Consider the following 19080-nt stretch of genomic DNA (forward strand, 5'->3'; position numbering starts at 1 on the left):
TTTTTAAATGAAAAAAATACAAATAATGTTTTAACAATTAAACATTGGCCTGTTAAAAAAAGGCAAATATGCACCATTTTTGTAACGGCGAGGGTATATATGCCCTACCTTTTTAACGAGGGGTATATCCGCTCTATATTGCTAAGTTGAGGGTTAAATGTGCCCCTTAGATAGGGGTTAGAGTTATTATATGAAAAATAGGGTAAAATATAAAACATGATTATTAAATTTGGAAAAGGCTAAAAAGTCCTTAACTATACAAAATAGGATTGTTTCAGTTTTATTTTTGGCACAAAAACCACCCTCCAATCCCCACTAGCCACTAGCTAAAAAATATTCTTCCCACTAATGATTTCTCTAGAACAATGAGAAAAAGGCCAAAGTTTTTCTTAAACTATTCGAAATAGGATAACTTTGTCCTTGTTTGGAGATTGTAACTGTTTGAAAAAGATATAATAACAACAATAAAAAATATAGTATATAGAATTCTAATTTTACCAAAACAGAAAAGAGGACATGCAATTTTTTTTTTCTTCTTCTTCTTCTTCTTCCTCTTCCTCTTCCTGTTCAATATGCATTAAATATGCGTTATGATTTATAAACATGAAATTATGTACCTTTTCTTACATAACTAATTTAAAATTTATTTCTCTATGTTACTAGTAACATATTTATTTTACTAACTCTAAGAATTATATGATAAAAGAAATTTGAAATTCCCAGATGCTGGATTATCCTGTGTCACTTGTGCACTATTTCCATTCTGTCCTTTAGTGTTGATAGGTGATACACTCTTTGGTCTAGCACCTAGATTCTGAGTTCCAGGCAGAGGAGTAACTGAGACAGTGAAAGTCTTGGGCATCTCTACAACCTTAGTAGGCAGTTTTGGAAATTCCTGGTCCATGGAAGCACCGCTAGAACCAACCACCTCCATATTCAATTGCACATTCACCTTCTCCTAGACTTTGTTAATTGGTTCTTTCTAAGTTCCAGTTGGAACATGTTGTGTGGACTTCCATTCCTGAACTATTTTTCTATGGCCCCTCATTTTTTGTTGACTTTGTTTCTTCTGTTCATTCACTTCCGGAGGCTCACATTGATGTCCTATTACTAAGCATTTGACACAATACTGTGGTCCCCATTCATACACAATATATTCATACACAATATCTTGTTCGAATTGCCTTCTTATAGGATCCACCACCAATATAGTATTTAGTAGAGGTTTAGTGACATTAGTCTCAATGAGCACTCTGGCATATGAGATTCTGGACTGCTTAGCAGTGCAAGCATCTGCAAATAGAGGTTTCCCAAGAGTACTTGCTATCCTACTCAAAGAATTGGTGCCCCATCAATTCATTGGTAACTTAGGAAATTTAACCAATAATGGTATATATTAGTGAGAAATTCCGTGCTAACATCAAAATATGGAGTCCACTTCTTCAAAATCATAGGCCTACATTCACTGAATAAGGCCCAGTACATAAAATTTCATGCATATCATCCATGTCTTGAAATTTCACTATGTAATAACCATCGATCTTCATGTAAAAACACCTCAGGATCTGCTACTTGGGACCGGTTCTGAGCTATAAATCTACTCATATAATTGTATCCTGTAAATCCCTAATAACATAGGCTATTAATGCACATTTCTACTTATTAGTTTCAAGTTCTACCTTATCCTTCTCAAATTTAACAACAACTTAGCCCTCAATCACATCAGGGGTAATATAAGATAGAATTAAACCATTATCCGTAGATCTGTCCTTTGAATGGTCCAACCCATTTCTGTTTTGAAGTCGGTTCTTCACTCTGTTCATCAGGAATAGCGAGTACTATTCCAACTTCTGATGTTTGCAAAATTGGGGTTTTGCCTCTGTCAACAGCTGATTGAAGTTGAGTACCTCAAAGGTTGATAGTTTTTATCGCTTTGTTCGTTGCTCTAGAAACACCACTGATGTTCAAGTCTAGTGGTTGGATGGGTGTTGATTTTGGTGTGATAATTCTTTGGGTATCTCCTTGTTCTAGTGTATCCGCAATTATTTTCACACTTATTGAGCTTCCCACCGTTACGGCAGGTAGTTGTTGTTTGTCTTTGCGTGGTCTTCCGCATTTAGCCATGGCCGACAAAGCCGGTGTAGGTTAGCTTAACCTGCGCTTCAGAGGTTAGAGAGAGAAAACCTTTTTCAGACAATTAATGCTTTTCATTAGTTAAGAGGTCTAGAAAACTGCCAGAAGGAGTTACTAATGCACTAAGAGGTCTAGAAAACTGCCAGAGGAAGGAGTTACTAATGCACTAGCTATGCTACAATCTGGAGATTAGGGGGCATTGCATCCATCACCTTGTGATAGGGAGGTGGAACCAACATCAAGTCATCACGACTTGGGTGTTTTGGAATATGAGGTCCATAAACAAGAGGTACAAACAAAAAGAATTAAGAAATTACCTTTCAAAATAATAATATTACTTTAGCTGCCTTAATAGAAACTAGAGTCCAGAAGAATAAGGCTCTAAACATAGCCAGTAGTAGACTTGTTCCAGCTTGGTCAATGTTGCATAACTATGACAAAGCAGTAAATGGTAGAATTTGGGTGTTATGGGACAGTAGATACTATGAAGTGAAGGCTCTAAAAGTTAATGCTCAATATATACATTGTGAAGTAAAGGCCAGGTTATCTACAATGCAATGTTATATGACTGTCATTTAAGGGTATTGTTACACCTCGTACTTTTATACGTTAAGTTTCCTCATGAGTTGGTTACTATAGATTCAGAGAGCGGAGTGACCTTTGAGGTTATATGGGATTAGAACTGTCTATCTTGAGTGTATAAGAGTTTAGGATCTTGTTTAGTAGGTATTGGAAGGTTCCGAGATCAAGTGAATCGAAGAAACTAAGTTTGTCGAAACTTTGGGAAACTTTGGCATAATTCTGGATAGGATTTTGGTCTAACTTTAGGGAGGTATATCTTCTATCATGTGAGAATTTATGGAATGCATAACCTGTGTAAATTCAAGTTCTGAGAGTTCTCTTTCCAATTCAACTGACAGATTGCAAATCTGAGAAGTAGGGGATCATGTACGTCCGGTACAAATATGTTCGTACAGTAAAAAAACGTACGTCCCTTACCTCATTTCAAAAAGTTGGTAGAATGTTGGATTTTTGAGCGTCCAACTACGTGATCCAAGTACGGGATGTACATGGAAGTACTCTTGTACATGCAGGGCGTATAATTAAGGCGGTGGAAATGTTTTTAAGTGTTTAAATTGGTCCAAGCTCATTTTTCCTTCATTTGTTTTATTACCAACAGACCCTAAACACTCTCTAGAATGCTACCTAACCTATTCCAAGTAAACCCAAGATAAATCAAGGATTAAAAGAGAGAATCAAGTGCTAAAGGTTTTCAAAGTATTGTTAAAGCTTGTTTCTCCTTCTTGTAGAAGCCTTTGGAGGATACTTCAAGGTGAAGTAATTTTGGAATTGAAGTGCTTTGGAGTTCTTGAGGTAAGATTCCATCTTATTTCCATGTTTATGAGTTTATATGATGATTGTGCTAGGTTTGGAAGAAGGGAAGTTGGAGGGAAGGTTCAAATATGAACTTAAGTTTATGTTGAGATGTAATCTGACTTGAGTTATGTTGCTAATGTGGTTTTAAGCTAAAAATCTTGTTGTATGGATTGTAGTTGATGTTGAGATTGTGTTGGGGTTATTATACTCGGTATAATTGGAAGAAGGAAGTGTATAAATGTCGTTTGGAAAGCGTATAACAGGTTGTTCTATCGTATATATCTAAATATTGATATATAAATTTAAAGAGGATCATATGAGGTTGTTGTGTTGATTAAGAAATAGGTGAATGCTGCCCGGTTCACTTTAGAATTGAATTATCATTTGATAAACGTGATATACTATTGCCATCTAAGGTGTATATATATTCCTTTATTATAGGATTGGCGCTCTAGTGGTGATAAGCTTGTTGTTGGATTGCTTGGACGACTTGAGGTATGTTAAGGCTAACTTTCCTTCTTTGTGGCATGATCTATATGAACGGAACGTAAACGTAATGCTACTCCATAAATGATTCTATTCTTAGAAGCTAGAGATGTTCCATGTTTATTCATTAACTGGAATTTTATTTCCAGTAAGTTTCCTTTAGATTCAGTATGATTCATAGAGTCATTTGTTAACGAAAATGCTATCACATAACGATGTTCGGGGGTATAACGAGCTTACATCACTTTGACATATTCAGGATGTACTGTTATCATATTCATGCATTGCATTATATATATATATATATATATATATATATATATATATATATATATATATATATATATAGAAAGAGAGACAGAGAGAGAGAGAGAGAGAGAGAGAGAGAGCGAGAGAAAGACCTATGACCCCTCAAGCGTTATATACGCGTATATTATGTATTATATATATGTATGTGGTATGGGGAAGGTGACGGCATTATATGCGCACTATCACGTGATCAGTTGGTAACATGATAATGATAATGACGTCCAGTGAGGCCGATATGACACGATGGGATGCCCACAGAGGCTTGATAGGCGTTATATACGCATATATATATGTATGACCTCGTGTACGCATGCATAATATTTATGCATATCATTGGCCCACAGAGGCAGTTCAGACATACATGTTGCATTGATTTTATCCTATGTACTCTTATGTCTACTTCATGTTACTTCCATGCCTTACATACTTAGTACTTTGTACATACTGACGTCTCTTTCTGGGGGCGCTGCGTTTTATGCCCGCAGGCTCAGGTAGACAGGTTGACAATCCGCCCCTGTAGGTTGTTTTTCAGCAGATATGGGAGCACTCCTTTTATTTTGGAGTTGTAGTCTAGTTTTGGTACAATATTGTTTATATGCATATGGGTATGGCGGGGCCCTGTCCCAACTTTGTTATGTCATATACTCTAGTAGAGGCTTGTAGGCAGTCATGGTTGTCACGACCCAAACTGGAGGGTCATGACGGGCACCTGACCGTACTAGTCAAGTATCATCCGACATACATTTGTGACATCAGCATAAACATAGGTAGGCCGGTAGGGCGATCATATGATTCTCAATAGATTCATAAGGAAAGCATGCCTACATCGAATAATCTGAAAGACTCATCTGTGTGAATATGATGGACATACTGTATGAGCCGATAAGGCTATCATAACAACTTGTGACAACATATGAACTTTCAAGTCTGGACATCATCTGACTGTACATAATTGTCTACAAGCCTCTACTAGAAAACATAACATAACGTGGACGGGACAGGACCCCGCCATACCCATACATATGTGCATACATGAATATATATAAGACCATGCTGACTCCTGGCATCTCCGGAACAAATGGAGTGCATCAACCTTATCTATTGAGCTGACATCCTAATAGATGGATCACCAACCTATATCTCGGGACCTGCGGGCATGAAACGCAGCTTCCCAAGCAATATGGGAGTCAGTACGAATAATGTACCGAGTATGTAAGGCATAGAAATAGTATATACATAAGAATCATGAAAGGAATCTGAGACATAAGAATCAATCTGTGGATCTGAATGTATCTGTATGACTTTATACCTGAAAGTGTCCGTATAACTGAAAGTGCCTTTGAGGGTGTATGATATGTATGCTTTCTTTCAAAAATCATACACATATATCATATCTGTTAGTGCTGAGGAACGTACAACCCAATCTATAAATGCAGTGATGTGGAACGTATAGCCGAATCCATATATCATATCATCCCGCATCCGGGGTATCATCATAATCTGCCCACTGCAGTGGTGTGCACATCTACGTGTCTGCCCGGCCAATTATAGCGCGGCGCAGTGTGAGAAAATAGTTCTACACACACACACACACACTAACTATGGATCAATGGTCATGAGATCAATTCAAAGAATCATAAGCATGAAACAATATCATTGTCAGGAGTCCAAAGAAACATAAGCTTTCTAGCTTTGTAGGAATGGGATCATTATGGATAACACTCGTTTCCTCGTTTGTTCTTTCTCATATGATTCATGCCAAAAGAATGAAAGGGATAGCCTTAACATACCTCAAAGTCTATCTAAATGTCCAACGTCTACTTCCCGAGCTCGCAAGTCTACAACCAAGATAATATAGGTTACAATTAGACCATATACATCTCTTGCTATCCAATTCTAGTACGAATGAGACTTAATGAAATTCGGGCAGCATTTCCCCTATAATTCTTACTCCAATCCAACTCCAAAACAACCTACAATATACACAACATCTTCATCAACAACAACAATATTCACAAGCTATATCCCAAGAATTCCATCCACAACAACTCAAGAATACACTCCAAATTAGTCCACATGATAAACAACAACAACAACAACAACAACTTATACGATCTCCCGCCATTAATTCCGTAGTTTTCATTTCACAATTTAGCTATGACCTGGATGAACTTAAATATATCAAGAATAGGATAATTCTTACCTTATATTTCAAGAACTCTTATTCTTCCTCCTTACTTCACTTTGAAGAAAGCCCGACTTCAACCACGCGACAAATGAAACAACGAGATCGAAATAGAGAGCAATAACCGCTATGTTTCTTCATGAGAGGGAGTATACATTTCCTGTTGGTAGGATAGAAAGACGTTGCTGCTGGTTGAAAAAAGAGCTATGTTGCTGCTCCATAATGTTATACAAAGCATTTTGTTGAACATAGATAAAGATCCCCAAAAATGTTACCCAATGAGTTCTTAGTCATATAGGATAAGAATTGTTGTACGCCTTTATGTTCTACACGTGTTTCCATTTGTCAGACACACAATTTAGAATCATGACATATTTCCACATCACCTAACGACCATGAGGACCACCCACTTGCTGCCCACTCTCCATCATTTATATGGAAAAATAATATTTATCCACAAAGATTTTATTTAATTTCTTGTCTCCTACTACAATTCCTCATTTAAACAATTACCCACATAATTAGTTTCTTGATCATGATTTACTTAAATATGGACCACTTTTGACACACTTTATATACTCATTATCATAATCATGCGGTAGAACTCTAATCCATAGCCTGTTGATATGTACACCAAATATTATTCTCAATCACCATGATCACACTTGTTAAGTCTTAAATTATTTCGGGACCTCAAACTTTTATCCACCGATCTCTTTATTTGCATAATTGAATATGACCAAAATTCCTCCGAGCTCGGGTAAATTTGCGCATATTGGACGGTCCAATTTTCTAGTCCAAAAATACGGGGTATTATTATAGCTTGGACCGTATTTCATTCCAATAAATGTTGAACCTTGATGAAACTTATTTTATCTGATTCATTTAACTTTTAATCCTTTCAATATAAGCAATACTTAAACTTAGCAACTCATATACAAGGGTTAAACATGTCCGACATCCCATAACTTAGAAGACGAACCTCAAAACTCGAGGCCAAAATGATTAATGTACCATAAACTAAAGACGTATCGAAATGGGAGATGTAACAATGGTATAGTTAGACGTTTTATGGCCCCCTCGACCTATATTTTTGCTGAATAGTGTTTCATGATGGCCTTGTCGGTTTGCACAGTTTTGTCTAGCATACTCATATAGTATGTCTTTTCGAGCTCATCCCTTTGTTAGCACATTTCTCTTATGATTTAGCAGATTTCCATTTTATGACCCTCGAGGTCCACTCTTATCTATGATCATGATATGAAAGTATGATTAGAGGTGCTCGACAGGTAAGGCCTGGGTGCCGATCATGACCCTTCAGTTTGGCTCGTTACAAACTTGATATCAGAACAGTTGCGTCCTAGGGTGTCTACAAGACATGTGTTACACTTCATTTGTCGCAAACATTAAAGTTTCGCTTTAAGCCGGTCGTCGTAGGTTCATACTGGAAACCATTAGAGAGTTATGTATAAGGACTATGGGTGTATCTCGGAGATGTATAAGTTCTTAAACATGTTTTGAAAAGAGTATAAGGTTGGATGTTAAATGAATCGGAAAGAATACGTTTCACCGGAAAATTGGATTAATGTATTTTCATGGCCATTTACACGGCCAGTGTTCAAGAACCGTGAAATAGTGTTGGGGACACCGTGAATTGATGGCAGTGGGTGGTAACCACTGGAATAATTTCACAGCCACTTTACGACCCGTGAAATAATTCACGATCTGTGAAAGGAGCCGTGGAATTGAGGCGGTGGAATTTTTTTTCTTTTTTTATAAATTAAAGGGGCACGACCTTGGGTAATTATTTTACCAAAAACAAATTCTTCTAGACCCTCTAAGATTTCTCAAACACTAATAAACATTCCAAGATATTTCAAGAGAAAATCTAACCTTGAAACCCTAAGCTAACTCATAGAAGAGTGTACGCTCTTGCTTCTAGTTGGATTGGTGGTGTTGACACCAAATTTTTGACCTCCCATAATTATTTTAAATTACTCAGAGTCCTTGGATGAAAAACCAAAGTGAACCATGCATTTTTAGAGGTCAAAATGATTTTATAAAATTGTTTAGGTCAATATTTTACCCCTTTTAATTGGTAAATAGTTTCTATAATATTATAAATCATTTAGTAATTAACTAGTACATTTTATGACGATTATAGAATATTTATTACATTTAATCAAAGTAAAAACTTTTTGAAAAAAACCATTTATTTAATTTTTTAAATTGTCAAAAGTCAAATTGGCGAATGCTTTAGCCACTTTAATCCAAGGAATTTGAGTAATTAAAAGAATTTATCATTTTACCCCTCCATATTTAATTTTGTGTATTTGCATAATTTTTTAAAATTAATCATAATTGTTTCTACTTTTTAATTAGAGTAATTAGTCAATTAGAGGGACACTATTGCAAATTGATTTTTAATTATTTAATTATTTTAGTTATGACCACAATTGAATCAATCAATTTATGGTTAAAACAATTAGGGCCATTCTTGCAAAATTAACCTTGCAATGGCCTTAATTGAAATGGCCAAATCCATGTGGCTCAAATTAATTGAGCTCATTAATGTAATTAAGCTTTAATTGACTAATTAATCTAAGTATGGCCATAATTGCAACAATCAATTAAGATTAAAAATCAATTAAGGTCGTATTTACAAATTAAGCTCATTTACATAATTAACCTTTTAAATGAATAAGTTGATTACGTCCTAAATTGGTTATAATTAGATTATTGTGGTCAACAATCAATGTTTTAATTTTACCCATCTTTTGTTTTACCCATTTTACCCTCTATGTACGTATATACACTGAATATACATAAATATACATATATGGTATACATACAAAAAGGACCCTATTCATTTCTTTTAAAAATTGGACCGAGCCCAATCCAAAGCGGACCAGGACCCGGCCCAATACAACGACATCATAAGGGGATAAATCAAAATAATACTCCCTCATTTTCTCCCCACACCAAACAGCCCCTACGCTCGTACCTCTCTCCTCCCCACACCAAACAGCCCCTACGCTCGTACCTCTCTCCTCCCCTTTCCCTTTTCCTCTAAATCCTAGAGTGCCGCTTCGATCCTCTCTCTTTCATGCAAAAATGGCAATGGTACAGAGATCTCAGACTTTGTGCAGACTTGGTATAGTTATTTACATGAAATAATCAATGTTTCAACTTTAATTCCACTTTATCACCCCAAACGCGGTATTAATCTTCCCTTCTTTTAATTTTTCCTTTTATCTTCTTAATCAAAACCTGATTTTTGCATTTTTGTTGTTATGTTGGGACTGTACGAACTTAATTATCATTGTTTACAAGGGTTTGATGCGGATCGACCTAGAATAGTTTAGATCCAACCGCATACGTTTACCTTCTGTGAATCCTAGCCGTTAAATTCATAGTATTACGTTTTGCATCAAAAAATTTGCTTTGTACCACATCAGCGGTTTAAGTCTTTGAATGAATCCTTTGGGTTCTATATAGAATCCCAACCACATCATTTCATAAGTTTTCACAACCAGAAAAAGCTTGAATATTGAGTAATAACTTGAAATTTAAGCTTGCTAGTATAATTTTAGGCTTAAACCCTTAAAAGGTTTGAGTCTCCCCATTCTAAAATTTTATTTACTTTTGTTTTATGGCTGAGTTCTGGGATTGGAAGCGCTAAGGCTCCAAATTCAACTCTTGATACGACTGCACACACAAAAGGTAATGTTTTATCTTGTTAGTACTTTCTTGTTTCTTTTTCTCTGCTTGTGTAAGTATAAGTAGTGATCTGTCTGGTTTAGGGGTATTTCTATGTCTAGTTAATCCATCTTAAAGTTTGTTTCCTTTAAATTTCCCCATGATTAGCCTGGCTGCTGAGTATTATTAAGTTATGCTTAGTTTGAAGTTATTTTAGTGATTATCCTCATGTAATCTTCCTTATTAGTTGAGTAACGATTGGTAGAAATTAATTATATGAGCATGCTTAGTTTGAGTTGATATCTTTATGATGGGGTGTCCTCTTGAGGTTACCTGTGATAAACATATGAAGATGATTAATCAATAATGCTTCAGAAACTATGCTTGAGGGTAGTTGTGTTTGGTCCAAGTCCATCAATGTAATCACTCATCTTTTGTCCTGATTATTTGTTTGAGTAAGACTAGGTTAGGAGAAAAATGGGAGAAGGGTTAGAGTGAGCTTTAGGTTCAGAAGGGTACTATTTGGGGTAAAGATTCAATATTTGGTTATACTTGTTAAGAATAGACCCAGACTCATTTATCATTTAAGAAAACGAAAAAACATATAATGGTTGAAGTATAAATGGCATCTATTGTTAGTTCAGTTCTAAGGTGAACACCTTCTCTATTCATTAACTAAAATTGCTTGCACTCACTGATTTGGAGTAGAATAATCCATGTGAACTATAATTAGCTAAGCCTGTATCAAGAATCAACTTGCTTAAGCTTGGATGACCCTTATATGTGGTTTTTTTTTGGATTAATAAGACTGAGTGTGCTGTGAAGACTTGCTTGATCTTGAAATGAGTGTGTGTAATTCTCATAGAGAGTAGAATTAATTCAAGTTGTCTTTCATTTGATGTAAACCTAAAACTAGGGACCTCTACCTTGTCTTAACTATGCCATAAAGAATAGTTCCTAAATTCCAAGAGATAGAATAGTGAGATGAAATAAAAAAAAATGATAAATTGGTATTTCAATTTATTAAATTCCTTTATGACAAGTTGCCTATGTTGCTATCATGCTCATGGTTCGAATCCAGGGAAACAAAACTCAAAAGATGGGATTTATAGGAGTTCTTATTATTAGACTTGAACTGTTACCTTTAGACCTTATTATTCATTGTTCTATAACTTGGATAGGAAAGAGAAAGGTATACTTTGTTTAACAAGAATTATCTCTATAATGCCAATGTTTATGAAGTCATATTCTATTTAGAATTGTAGGATGAAACAATTGAACTTTGGCTATGTGTCAATGATGAGTAAGTGCTAGCTAAAGTTGGTCTAACAGTGCTGTTTAAGGATGTTATGAGTATTCTCAAGCAGTTTATGAACCACTTGCCATAGAATGACCTTTTTCAAGACACCTCTGAGATAAGGTAGGGAAGGGCCAAGCTCAGCTTTGCTCATAATACTTTTCTTCCAAATGATGGGTGTCATGGCACATTCTATCAATCCATTGGGGGCATCTCTACCATAAGAGTGCATGCATTTCCTTAAGCTTTACCATTTTACCAATAAGTCTAAAATAGAGAGGGGAGTTAGCTTGTTTGGGTGACTAAAAGACCATGAAAGCCTCTTGAATGCCTCATGTTGTTTATTTCTGTTATGAGATCCTGCCTAAACTTGAAAACATTTTTGTTGTTCCTAAACTTGAAAACATGTTTGTTGTTCCTTTTCTTTTGCACTTCATCAAAATTTTAGCATGCCATGAGTTTTGAATGTTTGTTCATGCATTTTCCGCCATTCACTCAACTTGACTATGTCTCAAAGGCCATCCCTATGCCATTTCTGAGAACTTAAGCATGTCTATGATTTTGTCTCTGCTAATACTGCATCTACTTGTTCAAATTATGTCTTGTTTCTGAACATTTGATTAGTTCCAATGTTGGATTGTCTTGTGCTGTCCTTCCCGCTAAATGACTTTGCATCCTGTTGTTGAATCAGTATGGTAAATCCCTCCCCATGATTCTCATTTATTCCCTCTTGAAGCTTATTTCCTTGATATTGGGCCACTAAAGCCCCCTATATCTGATATTGGGCCACTAAAGCCCAGTAACACATATGTGCGTATATATGCGTTGTTTTATTTGTAAACTATATGTATGTATACCTGCGTATATTTATGAATGTGATAAGTGCAGTAAATCAAAAACTAACTGGGTACCTCTTCTTTTTCCTCTGCCCACTACATGGCCACTCAGGCCGAGTCCAGCCAGCCTGTTAGGCCAAAGGCCCAAGAGGCAAATTCTTTCAAAGATTATCGAGTTCGAGAAAAGAAAAAATGGAAGCTAATATTATATATGCGTGTAGAAGGCCCAGTCATGGGTGAAAATGGCCAACTAGGGGCTTGGTATGCCCCTAGCCTTCCCTTCTCTTTTAATTTGTTTATCTTTTCTTTTATTTGAAAAATTTGTTGTATTTGAAATTCTTTGTAAAAACTCATAAACATTTATTGGAATCCTTATTTATGAACTAGCCGTCTTAGGACCACAGTACTTATGTCGTTTAGTCGACTTTAGGTCCCCAAAATAAATTTTCAAAAACCCGCTTAGTATACATAGATGTTCAAGTTAAAAAATGGGAAAAAGCTGTTTCTTCACACGAGTTAAAAATGGACGGATAAAATATAATTCCCAGATTTTGAACACTTTGAAAATCTTAAAGATTAGATTTAAAAAAAAAAAAATTAAACTAAGCATTGAATCCCAAAAATGAGAATGAATGTCTTGGGCCAAGCCCAAATAACAAAGAAAATATTTATGAGTTTTGGGCCAAAAAATCACGGACCGTGTTTCAAATAGTTGAGATGGAAATGGGCCAAGACCAATTGGATTTCAAAACGATAAGCAGAAATTGGGTTGAGTCTAGAAAAAACTTAAATCCCTTTTGTTAAAAATTGCGTTGCTCTTAAAATTTAAATAAACCCCATATTTTCATCTATGAATCAGATAATAAATGGCATTATTTTACAATCACAAGCATTTGTAGATAACAAAACATTCGTAAATAAAGTTTTTATAAGGCGTTCTAAACGTATTAAACGGACTGTCCCGAGCCAAGTATGAGACCAAGCATGAACTAAATCAAACTTATAAATCAAAATGATTTTTGATACATTATCCTTATACATAAAAGGAAATTACTTGCATCTGGATAGTATAAATCCGAACGTAGTACCCTATATATAAAAGGGATATATTCAATTCTTTCCAAAAAATGATATGCAAATGACAGATTTTATAAATGCGGGAATAAACACTAAATAAACAGTTCATGCAAATACTCATACATTGGAATTCGAAGGTCAACCGTATAGTACGGATCCTTAATGCTAGGGTGCCTAACAACTTCCCTAGAGGATCATCAGTGCTACGCCTCGTATTTTCAGGGGAACGTACAAGCACGTGAAGTTTTGATCAAGAAGGTTAACCTTTAGATTTAAGGAACGACTCAAGTATTAAGCATATTTATGGATAAAGTGATATATGAGATTGTATGCACTTATATTATGGTTTTGAGGGTTTAAGATCATGTATAAGAAGGGTTGGAAGGATTGGAGGTCGATCGGGTGAAGAATGAAAATCTGGTCGAACTGGGCAGAATTACCCTACGCGTTCGCGACAGGGTCTCGCATTCGCGATGGCCACGAATATTCTAGACCATCGCGTTCGCGAAGGACACTTTTTAAGTCGGTTCCACCGACTTTGGCTACCCATATAAAGGGGTAAAACCCCCTTTTTTATCAGATTTGGTCCAAGAAAAATCCAGAAAACAGTTGAGGGGTAAGGATACCACTAGATTTAGTGGATTTTAAGTGGCGAAGTGTTGGTTTAGGTTCGGATAGCACGTAGCTGTGATTGTAGTATCGTTTTGCGGTGGACTTAGGTTTGAATTCTAGGCGAACACTGAAGATATTGCTGTTTTAATAGGAACAAAGTATGAATCTCTTCCTATTGATATTACCTTTGGTTTATTCATGAAGATAGAGTGATTAAATGATTGTATAATAAAGTTGTTGGTTGAGAAGTTGGGTAAACATCGTATTTCATGGAATATTTTGATATTGATGATGGTGTTGATTATGTTAGTATTGTTGTTATTGTTGTTGGTTGTTGGTATTGCAATTTTGGGCTAGGGATATAAACAGAGGAGGTTCTGCCGAAATTTCGGCAGATTCTAGGAAGAGTTAATTTAAAGGCTTAAGATAAGCACTGGATAACGAGCCTTACAATAGTATGAATTCCCTTGATTGTAGATTGCGAGTTCGAGAAGTAGAAGTTGGGCGAATAGATAAGCTTCAAGGTATGTTAAGGCTCATCCCTTTCTTTCAAAGGCATGATTCTTATGTTATGATCCCATATATGTTTCCATAACCACCTTGTTTCCAAGAGCTAGAAGTTTATGACTCTTAAAGTTTCTTATGATGTTAAAGTTGAGAAAGTTTTTATAAGGATTACGATGATGATGATTTTATGTTTAAAAGTCTCAAGTTATGATTTCAACGATGATATGAGAATGTTGAGCTATTTTATGATTTTCTCGATTTTGTTCATTGTTGTTGATCCCACCTTATGAATTGTTCCTTTGAGGTGAGATATAGCGATAATGGTTGTTCCATAATATAATTAGAGGTTACCGACCTTACGTCACTCCGATAGAGTTGTAGCCTTCATATGAGCTTTCACGCATGCTATTTACATTATGTATATGTACATATGATGTATATGGATCGGGCCGTAGGTTCCTCGGCACTAACTTATATGGATCGGGCCGTACGTTCCTCGGCACTAACTTATATGGATCGGGTCGTACGTTCCTCGACACTAAATTATATGGATCGGGCCGTACATTCCTCGGCACTAACTTATATGGATCGGGCTGTACGTTCCTCGGCAGTAACTTATATGGATTGGGCCGTACGTTCCTCGGCAGTAACTTAAATGGATCGGGTCGTACGTTCCTCGGCACTAACATATGATAATTATGGATTGGGCCATTCGTTCCGCGGCAAAATGATATACTTTTGGATTGGGCTGTATGTTCCACAGCGTTAACATTTATGGTTCGGGTTGTGCGTTCTGCAACACTAGTACTTATGTTATATGTGTATATATGGAGGTGCTTGTGTACATATGATTTAAGATGTACAGGTTATCCCTCCTGCTCCATGTTACCTTTCATATTTATATATGTTGTTATTTATGCCTTACATACTCAGTACATTATTCGTAATTGTTACACCTCGGAAACTTTTCCGTACTTGTGTGATGAGTAGAACAACGAAAGGCTTGGGTGCATGATGTTTTGTTAAGTCAGGAATGGCAAATTATGAATTTTTGGAAATAAGGAAGTGGCGGAGAATTTTCAGCTCAGTGGTCGTAAAGGGCACTATACGACCCGTAAAGTGATTTACGGACCGTATAGTGCAATCGTCCTCCAGTTGTCCAAAAATTTCAAGTTCTGTCAAAGTGTTGAAATGGCTAAAAACGACTTGGAGGACGGCCCGTAAACTGGTTTACGGACCGTAAACCTCGGTCATAAACGCCATGTCCCTTAGCCAAACTTTCTGTTTTTGAAATGCTTAAAAACGATCGCGGAGGACGGACCGTAAACCACAATACGGTCCGTAAACTGTGGTTTATGACCACTGTTCATCCCGACAATTTTTCATTAAAGATCAGTTTTGTGATTATTAAAAGGAACTTAGGCTTCATTTGATTTCATTTTTCTTCCGTATAACTCAAGAATGCTCGAGAACTCTCCAAATATTTCCTCCATAAGAATTCAAGAGAATCAAAGGGAACATCAAGATCAACACCACTAAATTCATGAAAACAAGTGTAAGAACACATCAAAGGATCATCTAAGTCAAGAAATCCTTAAAAGGGTGGAACTAAGGTTTTGGCTAAGTGAAGTATTTCAACTCAAGGCCTGTTCAATCATCATTTAAGGTATGTTTCATGACTATACCACTTGATTCAAGGTATTGGAAGGCTTAGATACTTAAAATGTAGAAGAACATAGGAATGGGTCATTATTGAGTGAATAGTGACATAAATGAATGATAGTGGAATTGAATCATGAATGTTGAAGTGTTGTGAGTACAAATACGATATAAATGATGTTTATAACGTGAGACAAGTAGTAAATGCACGAAAGCACTAAGGTGAGCTATAGGGAGAAATATGGGAAAATTTGAGGAAAATGGTGCATAAATGATGATTTTGATTGCGATATTGCGAATAGCATTGTGAATGTTGGGGGTAGATATAGAACATGGGAAAAGTAGTATAAACGAAGGAAGTACTGCCCAACTTTTCCTAGAACTAGCGATTCGTTCTTGTAGTTAATTAACTAATGAAGTACGAATTCTCTCATGAAGGTGACGACGTGCTATCGAAGGAGAATAAGTGGACAACAACGTAGCTAAACGGCAAGGTATGTGAGGCTAGTCCTTTCTTTCCAATGGCATGAATCTTATAGTCCGAATTACCATCTTTCCATGAGCTCCTACATTCCAAAAAGTTAAATGCCTATATGAGAAAAGTTATACGATATGATGATGATGATGTTAGTCCTTGCCTACACTCACCTTATGTACTAGTCCTTTCAAGGTGAGGCAGAATGTCCGTAATTGCTCCATAAAGTAATCGGGGGGTCACGACCTTACGTCACCCCGATAGAGTAAAGTTGTTCTCAAACCTTACGCATGTGCTATGATAAGATAAGTATTTTATAATGAGTACATTATTATGATTATTTTATGATAAGTATGGCATGAGCATTGCATACCGGGCCTAGTTGGCCGGGCAGACACCGCTTCGGCGGGCGGCGATATGGATACACCACGACCTTCGGGCGTGGGCAGACACCACTAGTGGGCGGCATGAGATGGTACCCCGGACGCGGGAGGCATGGACACGGGCTTATATTATTGATTATCACACCGTTCCGACATGGGCGGGCAGCTTGCATATGATGCATACAGGTTACGATGATAACTATGAGTAAGACAGCATGCATTATTCCAATTATGATTATCGGACAGATCCATATGCTTTATATTGATTCTCTCATTATATTATTGATGCCTTTCTTCATTGTTCATGCCTCTCATACTCAGTACAATATTCGTACTGACGTCCCTTCTTTGGACGCTGTGTTCATGCCCACAGGTAGACAGGGAGGCGTGCTTGATCCAGATACTTAGGAGCTGTCAGCTGTTGTGAGCACTCCATTGTTCAGAGGTTCTTATGATTTCTCTTTGGTATATATGTATATATATTTTGGGCACGACGGAGTCTTGTTCCGTCTATGTATTCATTATGACAGTAGAGGCTCGTAGATACGTAGTATGGGTCAGGTGGTCTCAAAGGATGCTATTATTATGTATATACTATTTTTATGGCCGAGAGACATATGTATATAAAGTACTTATGTTTTGGTACAAATTATGTTTCCTATACTTTCAAGCGTAAAACTGGCAAAAGATCATTAAATGAGTAAAATGAGTAGTAGAGTGAGCGGTGCTCGGTATCTAGCTCCGGGTACCCGTCGCGGCCCCTAGTTGGGTCGTGACAGTAATGACCTCCTTTCTTCGGGGGCCGCGTTTCATGCCCGCAGGTACAGGTTTTCAGTTTGGTGATCCTCCGGTTTAGGACTTCTGCTCAGCTGCTAGGAGAGCGCCATTGTTTCGGAGCTTGAGTCATTTTGGTACAGATCCTTTTGACATAGACTTTGTTATACTCTTAGAGGTCTATAGACATATGTGGGTTTTATATATGATTTGGTCAGCTATACGGATGTAGTTCGTTTTTTATATTCTTGTGTATAGTGGCAGCCTTGTCGGCTTGCATATTTTTTAGACTCCTCAGGATATACGTTCATTTTGATATACGACATTATGAGTTTACAATAGGTTTTTGCAAATTTTCCACATTGTCCTAGTATCAGTCTGATTATAGCTAGCAGGTGCATATACGAGTGTCCAGCTCGGGCACTAGTCATGGCCTATCGGTTTGGGTCGTGACAATTAGAACCCTTACCTAAAACTTTGGATTACGATGGTTTTTTCACTCTATCTGAATAAACCCTTCAAAACTGGTTTTTCAAATTTCGTAAAATTTGGCGACTCTTTTAAAACAAAGTCCGAAAGAGTACTAACAAGTTCGTAGTAGCTTTCGCAGCATTAACCCCGCCTGCAAAATGCGAACCGTAACAGATGGCGACTCCGCTAGGGACACAAAGGTTCTAACAATAAGGATTTCACTATAATATGAGTTTATTTGTTTTAACTGTTTATGTGTTTATTTTCCCGCAAGTATATTTGTCATTGCATGCATATCATAACTCCGCCACTCCTGGCATTTATTTTACATTTTGTTCCTAAGGCGACTTCGCGGAGCACGCGGTCATTCCTTCACTAGGAAACAAAATACTTTCTTTGGAACCATTATAAGGCGGGGTTGGTTCCGTCATCCAACAGCCCTAACGGTTAAGCCCCAGTTGTCCGCTCGGGTTCCCAGTCATTTATAAAAGCCCACTCTAGCGATAACTAGGATAGAGCTAAGCCAAATCCCTACTGAACTAGAGCATTTGTACTTAGACGTGCCTTGGGTACCTCAGACCTACCTAGGGCTCATTAAGAAGACTATCTTGTGATCGGACGGCCTATCACCCGAAAACACCGCATTTCATTTATATGCTATGTGGTGAACCATCGGCCCTACGGGAAAGGGGGAATCTTAACAGTGTTTTATTTTTTAGATAGAAAGAAAAATTCTTTTTGACATAGTTCTCGAGGCCTCGAACCTGCTTAGAGCTTGGTCGGAATGGTTAGGAGATGCT

This window comes from Lycium barbarum, chromosome 9 (assembly GCF_019175385.1).
Source record: "Lycium barbarum isolate Lr01 chromosome 9, ASM1917538v2, whole genome shotgun sequence".
Classification (NCBI taxonomy): domain Eukaryota; kingdom Viridiplantae; phylum Streptophyta; class Magnoliopsida; order Solanales; family Solanaceae; genus Lycium; species Lycium barbarum.